General features: G+C 34.6%; 1 pseudogene; it reads right to left on the bottom strand.

Moving 5' to 3' along the window:
• Positions 1-3,784: 3,784 nt before the first annotated feature.
• Positions 3,785-4,456, bottom strand: LOC100986942 (pre-mRNA-splicing factor SPF27-like; annotated as a pseudogene).
• Between the last annotated feature and the right edge of the window lie 3,258 nt (positions 4,457-7,714).

Genomic DNA, 7,714 nt, shown 5'->3' with positions numbered 1-7,714 from the left:
CACGACTGACAAAGATTTGTATCTAAAATATACAAAGAACTACAAATCAAGAAGAAAAAGACAAACTAACAGAAAAATTGGCAAAGGACGCAAAGAAACAATTCATGGGAAGAATATCCTAATGGTGGGAAGTCATGTGGAATGATGGTCAGCTCATTTGCAGTCAAATAAATTTTAAAAACTCACAAACTTCAGCAGGGTAGCATTTCTTAAATATCAACTTGGCATTTAGTCTGATAAGATCTAATGTTTCAAGAAAATGAGGAAAGTAGAACTCTCATAGTGTGCTGGTGGGAGTGCAATTGGCCCAACCTCTTTGAAGAGGAGCTTGACAATATCTAGTGATGAAGATTTGCATGCCATCTGACCTCATGATTCCTCTTCTTGCTATATAGTCTAGATGAAACTTTTGCATAGTATATATAAGCACACATGTACAAGAATGTTTATAGGTGTATTGATTGTAATAGAGAAAAATGGAAAACAACCCAAATAAGCTATTATGAATGAATTATATCATACAATGTATTTTACCATATGGCAATTAAAACGAATGAAATGAGAGCTCTATGTGGCAAAATGGATAATCATGTGAAGAGAGCGTTGAGCCAAAAAAGTGCAAGCTGCTAAAGCAATGAGAAGTATTAGAGATGTATCTGAAGTCTAGATTCAATACTTACATTATGCCCGTGTTCCAGGTTTACCCATGACAGTTGTTGTGTAGTTTAGTTGAATTCAAAATATGTTGCCTATTCTGGGTACATCCTCCTTCAAAACCAGAAAACTGAGAAGTAAATATTAGAATGTGCTACATTTAAATTTTTATTAAAAAATTGTAATAAAGTCATCTTCACTATCTATTGATTCTTCCTTGGGTAGATTATTTTAAAAATATTTTTATTTTTAAATTTTTAATTATTTATTTATTATTATTTGTATAAATTTAAAGGGTACAAGGGCAATTTTGTTACATGGATATAATATATAGTGGTGAAGTCTGGGCTTTAACACAACCACCACCCAAATAATGTACATCGTACCCATTAAGTAATTTTTCATCCCTCATCCAACTCTCATCTTCCCACCCGTCTTTCAGTGACTATTATTCCACACTCTATGTCCATATGTGTGCATTATTTAGCTCCCAGTTATGAGAACATGCATTTTTGGACTCTCTGTTTCTGAGTTGTTTCACTTAAGATAATGGCCTCCAGTTCCATCCATGTTGCTGCAAAAGACATGATTCCATTTTTCATGGCTCAATAGTATTCCATTATCTATCTATCTATCTATCTATCTATCTATCATCTATCTATCTATCTCACATTTTCTTTATCCAGTCCTCTGTTGATGGACACAGGTTGATTCCATATATTTCCTACTGTGAATAGTGCTGTGATAAACAACTGAGTGCAAGTGTCTTCTTGATATAATGATTTCTTTTCCTTTGGGTAGACACCCAGTGGTGAGATTGCTGGATTGAATGGTCATTCTATTTTCAGTTTGAGAAATCTCCATACTGTTTTCCACAGAGGTTGTACTAGTTTACATTCCCAACAATAATGCACGTGTTCCCTTTTCTCCCCATCCTCAACAACATCTGTTATTATTTGTCTTTTTAATAATAGCCATTCTGACTGGTGTAAGATGACATCTCATTGGGGTTTAAATTTGTATTTCTCTGATGATCAGTGATGCTGAACAGTTTTTTCATATGCTTGTGGGCCATTTCTATGTCTTCTTTAGAAACATATCTATTCATGTCCTTTTCCACTTTTAGTGGGTCTATTTGTTGTTGTTGTTGTTGTTGTTGTTGTTGTTATTGTTGAGTTGTTTGAGTTCCTTCTAAATTCTGAGTATCAGCTCCCTGTCAGATTCATAGTTTACAAATATACCATTTCACCCTGTAGGTTGTCTGTTTAGTTTTTAAATATTTTGTTTCTTTATTGCAATTTTGGGTTCACAGCAAAGTTGAGAGGAAGATACAGAAATATCCCACATATTCTCTGCCCTGACACATGAATAGCCTCCCTGAGGTAGATTATTTTTAGTATGACTTAAAATGTAAGAAAATTAAGAATAATGCATTGGCCCAGATAGTAATTGGTGAAGACTATTTTTCCTGGCAGACTGATGGCATCACTGTCACTGTGTTTCCAAATGCAGACTTGGGAGCCATATTAGAGTCTTCCTTCCTTTTTTACTCTCTTCATTAAAATCCAATTGCTTCTATGTTCTAAACATATCCAGATTCCTCCATTCCCACAGATACAGCCTTAATTCAGATGATATCATCATTTTTTATTTGAACCACTGCAATAACTTACATGTCTTCTCTTTTTTTTTGAGACAGAGTCTTGCTCTGTTGCCCAGGCTGGAGTGCCATGGCACAATCTCGGCTCACTGTAACCTCTGCCTCCTGGGTTCAAGCAATTGTCCCTTCCTCAGCCTCCAGAGTAGCTGGGATTATCGGTGCCTGTCACCATGCCCTGCTAATTTTTGTATTTTTAGTAGAGACAAGGTTTCACCATATTGGCCAGGCTGGTCTTGAACTCCTAACCTCAACTGATCCACTCACTTTGGCCTCCCAAAGTGCTGGGATTACAGATGTGAGCCACCGCTCACATGGCCTAATTTACATGTCTTCTTGTCTCAGGTCTCACCCCTTTTCAGCTCATTTTCCATACTGCTAACAAAGTAATCTTTCCAATACCCCAAATTGGACCATATCTTAGCACCAACAAACACCCTCCAGTATCTTTCCACTCATTTTAAAATCCAAGCAACTTAGCTTAGCACACAAATGTCTGCAGGATGAGACTTTATCCCACATCTCCAGTTTCACATGCTGGCCCACCCTTTCCCACTCTCCCAGTTCCAAACTTTCTGAACTACTGTTTTATATCTCTTAGTCTTTGGGCAAGCAGCCACATCTACCTACAGTGCCATGATCTTTTGAAATTTAACTTGTGAACTGCTTCCAAGAAGTCTTTCCTTGCACTTCCAGGTAAAGTTCCCATCTCTGTGCTTCCTCTGCATTGTCCAAGCCTCTGTTGTCGCATCATTCTTTTGTTATACTATTGGTTTGCATGTCTGTCTCTTCTTGTTTCAATTGTCTTGTCGAACTCTAGTAAATTCTCAAAATGTATGGTGACTCTGTTGGTTGCTCTATGTAGATAATCACAGTGTTTGTAAATAAATAGATATTTTTCTCTTCCCCTTAATCCTATTTCTTTTCCTTTTAATATGACATTCCCTCCAACTTCCTATCCTAAAATAGATGTGTTTTTCTACTAATTGCTGCCAAGCTGCTGTTTTGTAACTTTGACTGAATTAATGAATTCCTTTTTATTCTTATTTGCTAAGAGCCTTACAAAATTAACATATGTAGAATTCTGTGTGTCTGTTTAGAAGTATCTCTTTATTAGACAAAGACATAAACTAAAAGTTTCCAAATTCCTGTACATGTTGAAAGGTTTAAATAAAGATTCTTGGATACAAAATATGGTCTACACAGCTCAAAATTAATTCAGTGACATAATATTATGCTAAAGTTATACTTATTTTGAATGTCTAGAATTTTTTGTTAATGGTTATAAAAATACCACCAACTTAGATATTTTTGTTTTGCTAAGATAGAATAGAACTACTACAACAGTCCACACATTCTAAACATTTAAACATCAATGGTTTCTGGAAGATGCTGTTGTCCTTCATAGTTTGGAGAAAGTTCAGATGGCTTTGGTGAAAGCCAAACTTTTCTTCCACCCACAAAACTGTCTTTTCAGAAGTCTTGCTGGATGTTTTCTTTGTTTGCCTCTCCATATTGCTACTTAATTTGATGGTTTTCATTTTCTAGTTGAACAATTGTTCAATAGTCTGTTCAATATTGTAATTCTTACTGATCAGGGATATCCAATTTGATTCGATTTCTCTTGATTTAGTTCCAGCTGTGAGTTGCATGTCCTTTTGCTGCTAGTTTAAATCTTGAATATGTTTTCTTAACTTCTGAAGCGCTTCTTTCTGTGCATGTTCAATCATATGAACTAGATTTTCATTATATACCTTCCAGGCATTACATCCACACTGTGACATTAGGTCTAGATTCTCGATTCAAGTTGCTTGATGCTCTTGCTGGGCCATAGAATTGTTTACACATTCTTGCCATGCAATAATGTCGTTTTTCTGACCGGAGGAAGGGGCTGGAAGCTCAGATCATTTCATACGGAGCAATTCAATTGGCTGTCGAGGGGTCAGTCTTTCAAATCCATTTTTCATTATGTCTTCAAAAGCAGAATAAACCAAGGTGTCAGGTAGCTCAGGTAGTTCTTAGTAGTTCAGTGTCTGTGAGTGTCCTCTTCCACAAGCACTGTACACCAGGGGTTTCATAACCTTGATAAAAATACAGCAGCACATCCACCACAACCTCTCTGGCCACCAAACCCATGACCATCATTTTGGAGACCTTAGGTTTCTATGCATTATTTTGATACACTATTGATACAGATAGCTAATATTTTATTTTTGATATTCATATCTACAATAACAAGTTAAATAGGCTTGTGATTTTCTTCAAGTGCTCTTGCTTGGTTTTGAGATCATATTTATAGCCTTATAAAATGAAATGGGCAGACTTTCATGGTCTCTCTAGTTTCTGGTGCAATTTAGATAAGTCTTACAGATTTCTTGAAAATTTGGTAAAACTTGTTTATTATAAACCTTCTGGATTTGAGGTTTTTTAATCTTTATTTTTTATTCTTCTTTTTTTTATGAAGGAAGTCTTTTATTACTACTTATATTTCTTTATGTTCATTGTTCTGGTCAAGTTTCTATTCTACTTTTTTAGATATTTCATTTTTTTAAGATAGTTCATATTTTAACCTAGGTTTACAAATTTGCTAACAGTTGTTAATAATACCCCTTTAGCATTTTAATGTATTGTGTTTGTACTTATTTATGTTATTTCATTTTGAATTTATCTTTCTCACTCAAAATAAATTTATTTTATTAAAATTTCCAAAGAACCACATTTTGGTTTTTGTTAAACTCTTTCTCTCTCTCTCCTATATTGTAATATATATATATATACTTTTTTCTTTTTCTCCCTCGTCTCCCAGGCTGGAGTGCAGTGGTGTGATCTTTGCTCACTGCAACCTCTGCCTCCCAGGTTCAAGCAATTCTCCTGCCTCAGCCTCCTGAGTAGCTGGGATTACAGGCACCTGCAGCCATGCCTGGCTACTTTTTTTGTATTTTTAGTAGAGATGGAGTCTCACCATGTTGGCCAGGCTGGTCTGGAACTCCTGACCTCAAGTGATCCACCTGCCTTGGCCTCCCAAAGTGCTGTGATTACAGGCGTGAGCCACCACGCCTGCCATGTATATGTATTTGATGATGTTTCTCCTTATCTCTTCAGGTTTGCAATATTGCTTTTGTGCCAACATCTTGTGAACACTGAGTTGGTTGTTTTCTGTCTCTACCTTGTCCAATACATGTATTTATATCTGCATATTACTTTAAATATTATGCTTACAAAATTTCAACAAGGAACATTTATTTTGTCATCAGCTTGTAAGTATTTAGTAATTTCTTTTATTTTATTTTTAATTATAGCATTTTAATTTCTAAATATACAAGATGTTTTAGCTATAAATCTGTTGTTTATTTCTAATTTTATTACATTATGATCAGAGAACATAGTTTATATAGTATTCAATTTCTAAGAATTTTTTGAAGTTTCCTTATGGCCAGTACATAGCCAATATTTATAAATATTTTCATGTGCTCAAAAGCAATATATCTTTTTTGTTTGTTAGATTAACAATTCTATATGTCTTATATAGTTTGAGCTAATAATTGTGTTTTTTAGATTTGTATTATAGCCTTTTGATATGCTTGATCTATGTGTCTCAGAAAGAGATATGTTGATTTTTCTCATTACAATTGTTGATTTATATATTTTGCTCTGCAGTTCTTTTTAAAAATTAATTAATCATTATTTAACTTTTATTTTCTGTTTGGGGTACCTGTTTGTTGCATAGGTAAACATGTGTCATGGGGGTTTGTTGTACAGGTTGTTTCATTACCCAGATATTAAGCCCGGGACCCAATAGTTACCTTTTCTGCTCCTCTCCCTCCTGTCTCAGGTAGACTCCAGTGTGCTCTGCAGTTCTATTATTGCTGCTTTACACATGTAGAGACTCTACTGTTCAATTCCTGTAAGCTCATGATGGTTATCTTCTTGCTGTATTGCTTCTTATCAGTAAATATTGTCTGTCTGTTCTTATTAATATTTTATGTTCTAACTACTACTTTGTGAGATATGATGATTGCTATATGAGCTTTATTTTAGTTAATATTTGTCTAGTACATCTTTTCACAACCTTTTATTTTCAACCTTTCTGTATCATTTTGTTAATCAATATGTCTTTATAGATAAAATATTGGTGAACCTTCTTTATTTAAAAATCTAGGCCAAGAATTTCTTTTAATTAGTGAATTTAATCCACTTATATTAGTAAGTGGATTAAATAATTATTTTAATTGCTGTCACATAATGAGTAGTTTTTTTGATATTTTACTTTTTTTACTAATTATACTTTTAAAAAAATTTTCTTCATTTCTGTTAGATGAAACTTTATTTTGTTAGTTTAAAATTAACGCGTTTTCTTATGGTGCTTGCACATATCCTAACATCAATATTTATGTTAATTTATTCTATTATATTCTTAAACATAAATATCGCTATAAAAATACAAGTTCTTTAGCAAGATCTTCTCCCACTCTTTTTTTTTTTTTTTTCTTGAGACAGAATCTTGCTCTGTCGCCATGCTGGAGTGCAGTGGCACGATCTCAGCTCACTGCAACCTCCGCCTCCCGGGTTCAAGCGATTCCCCTGACTCAGCCTCCCAAGTAGCTAGGATTACAGGCACGTGCCACAACACCTGGCTAATTTTTTGTACTTTTTTAGTAGAGATGAGGTTTCACCATGTTGGCCAAGATGGTCTCCATCTCCTGACCTCGTGATCCGCCCACCTTGGCCTCCCAAAGTGCTGAGATTACAAGCATAAGCCACCGTGCCGGGCATCCTTCTCCCACTCGTATCATCTTGGTATTATCTAGAATTTTAGTTATGAGTTATTACACATTATTTTTTGGTTAATAGATTAATAAGCTTCATTTTTTTTTAACTTCCCTTATCTCTTGCAATATCCTTCTGGTTGTATCTGCTTGTTTGAGTATATTTTGCAAGAGTGTTTCCAAAATGCATCTAAGTGAGGATTCCTCTGCTTGAAAATATGGTTCTAACATTTGAATGGCAGTTGGCTGCACATAGTATCTTAGGTACGAAGTTTTTTCTTCAATATTTTGAAAATCTTATTCCATCCTTTTTTGTATCCAGTGTTGCTGTTGAGAAATCTGTCACTCAAATCATTTTTCTTTTATAGGTGGCCAGCTATTTCTTTGGAAGTGTTGCATTCGATCTTATTTTTATCAGATACATTAGACATAATGTGTCTAAGTATAGATCTTCCTCATCTGTACCTTTTAGCATTAAATGAGCACTTTTAATCTCAGGTCTTTCTGTCACTACTACTGGAAAATGTAATTGTTTTCTTCTTTCTATTAATTGTTTTCTTTCATGCTTAGACTGTTGCTATTCCATTAGCACTTCTATCTCTATCCTTGATGTACCTTAGCTTTCTTTTTTCCTTGC

Source organism: Pan paniscus, chromosome 14 (genome assembly GCF_029289425.2).
Source record: "Pan paniscus chromosome 14, NHGRI_mPanPan1-v2.0_pri, whole genome shotgun sequence".
Classification (NCBI taxonomy): domain Eukaryota; kingdom Metazoa; phylum Chordata; class Mammalia; order Primates; family Hominidae; genus Pan; species Pan paniscus.
This window is presented reverse-complemented; position numbering and strand designations above follow the sequence as displayed.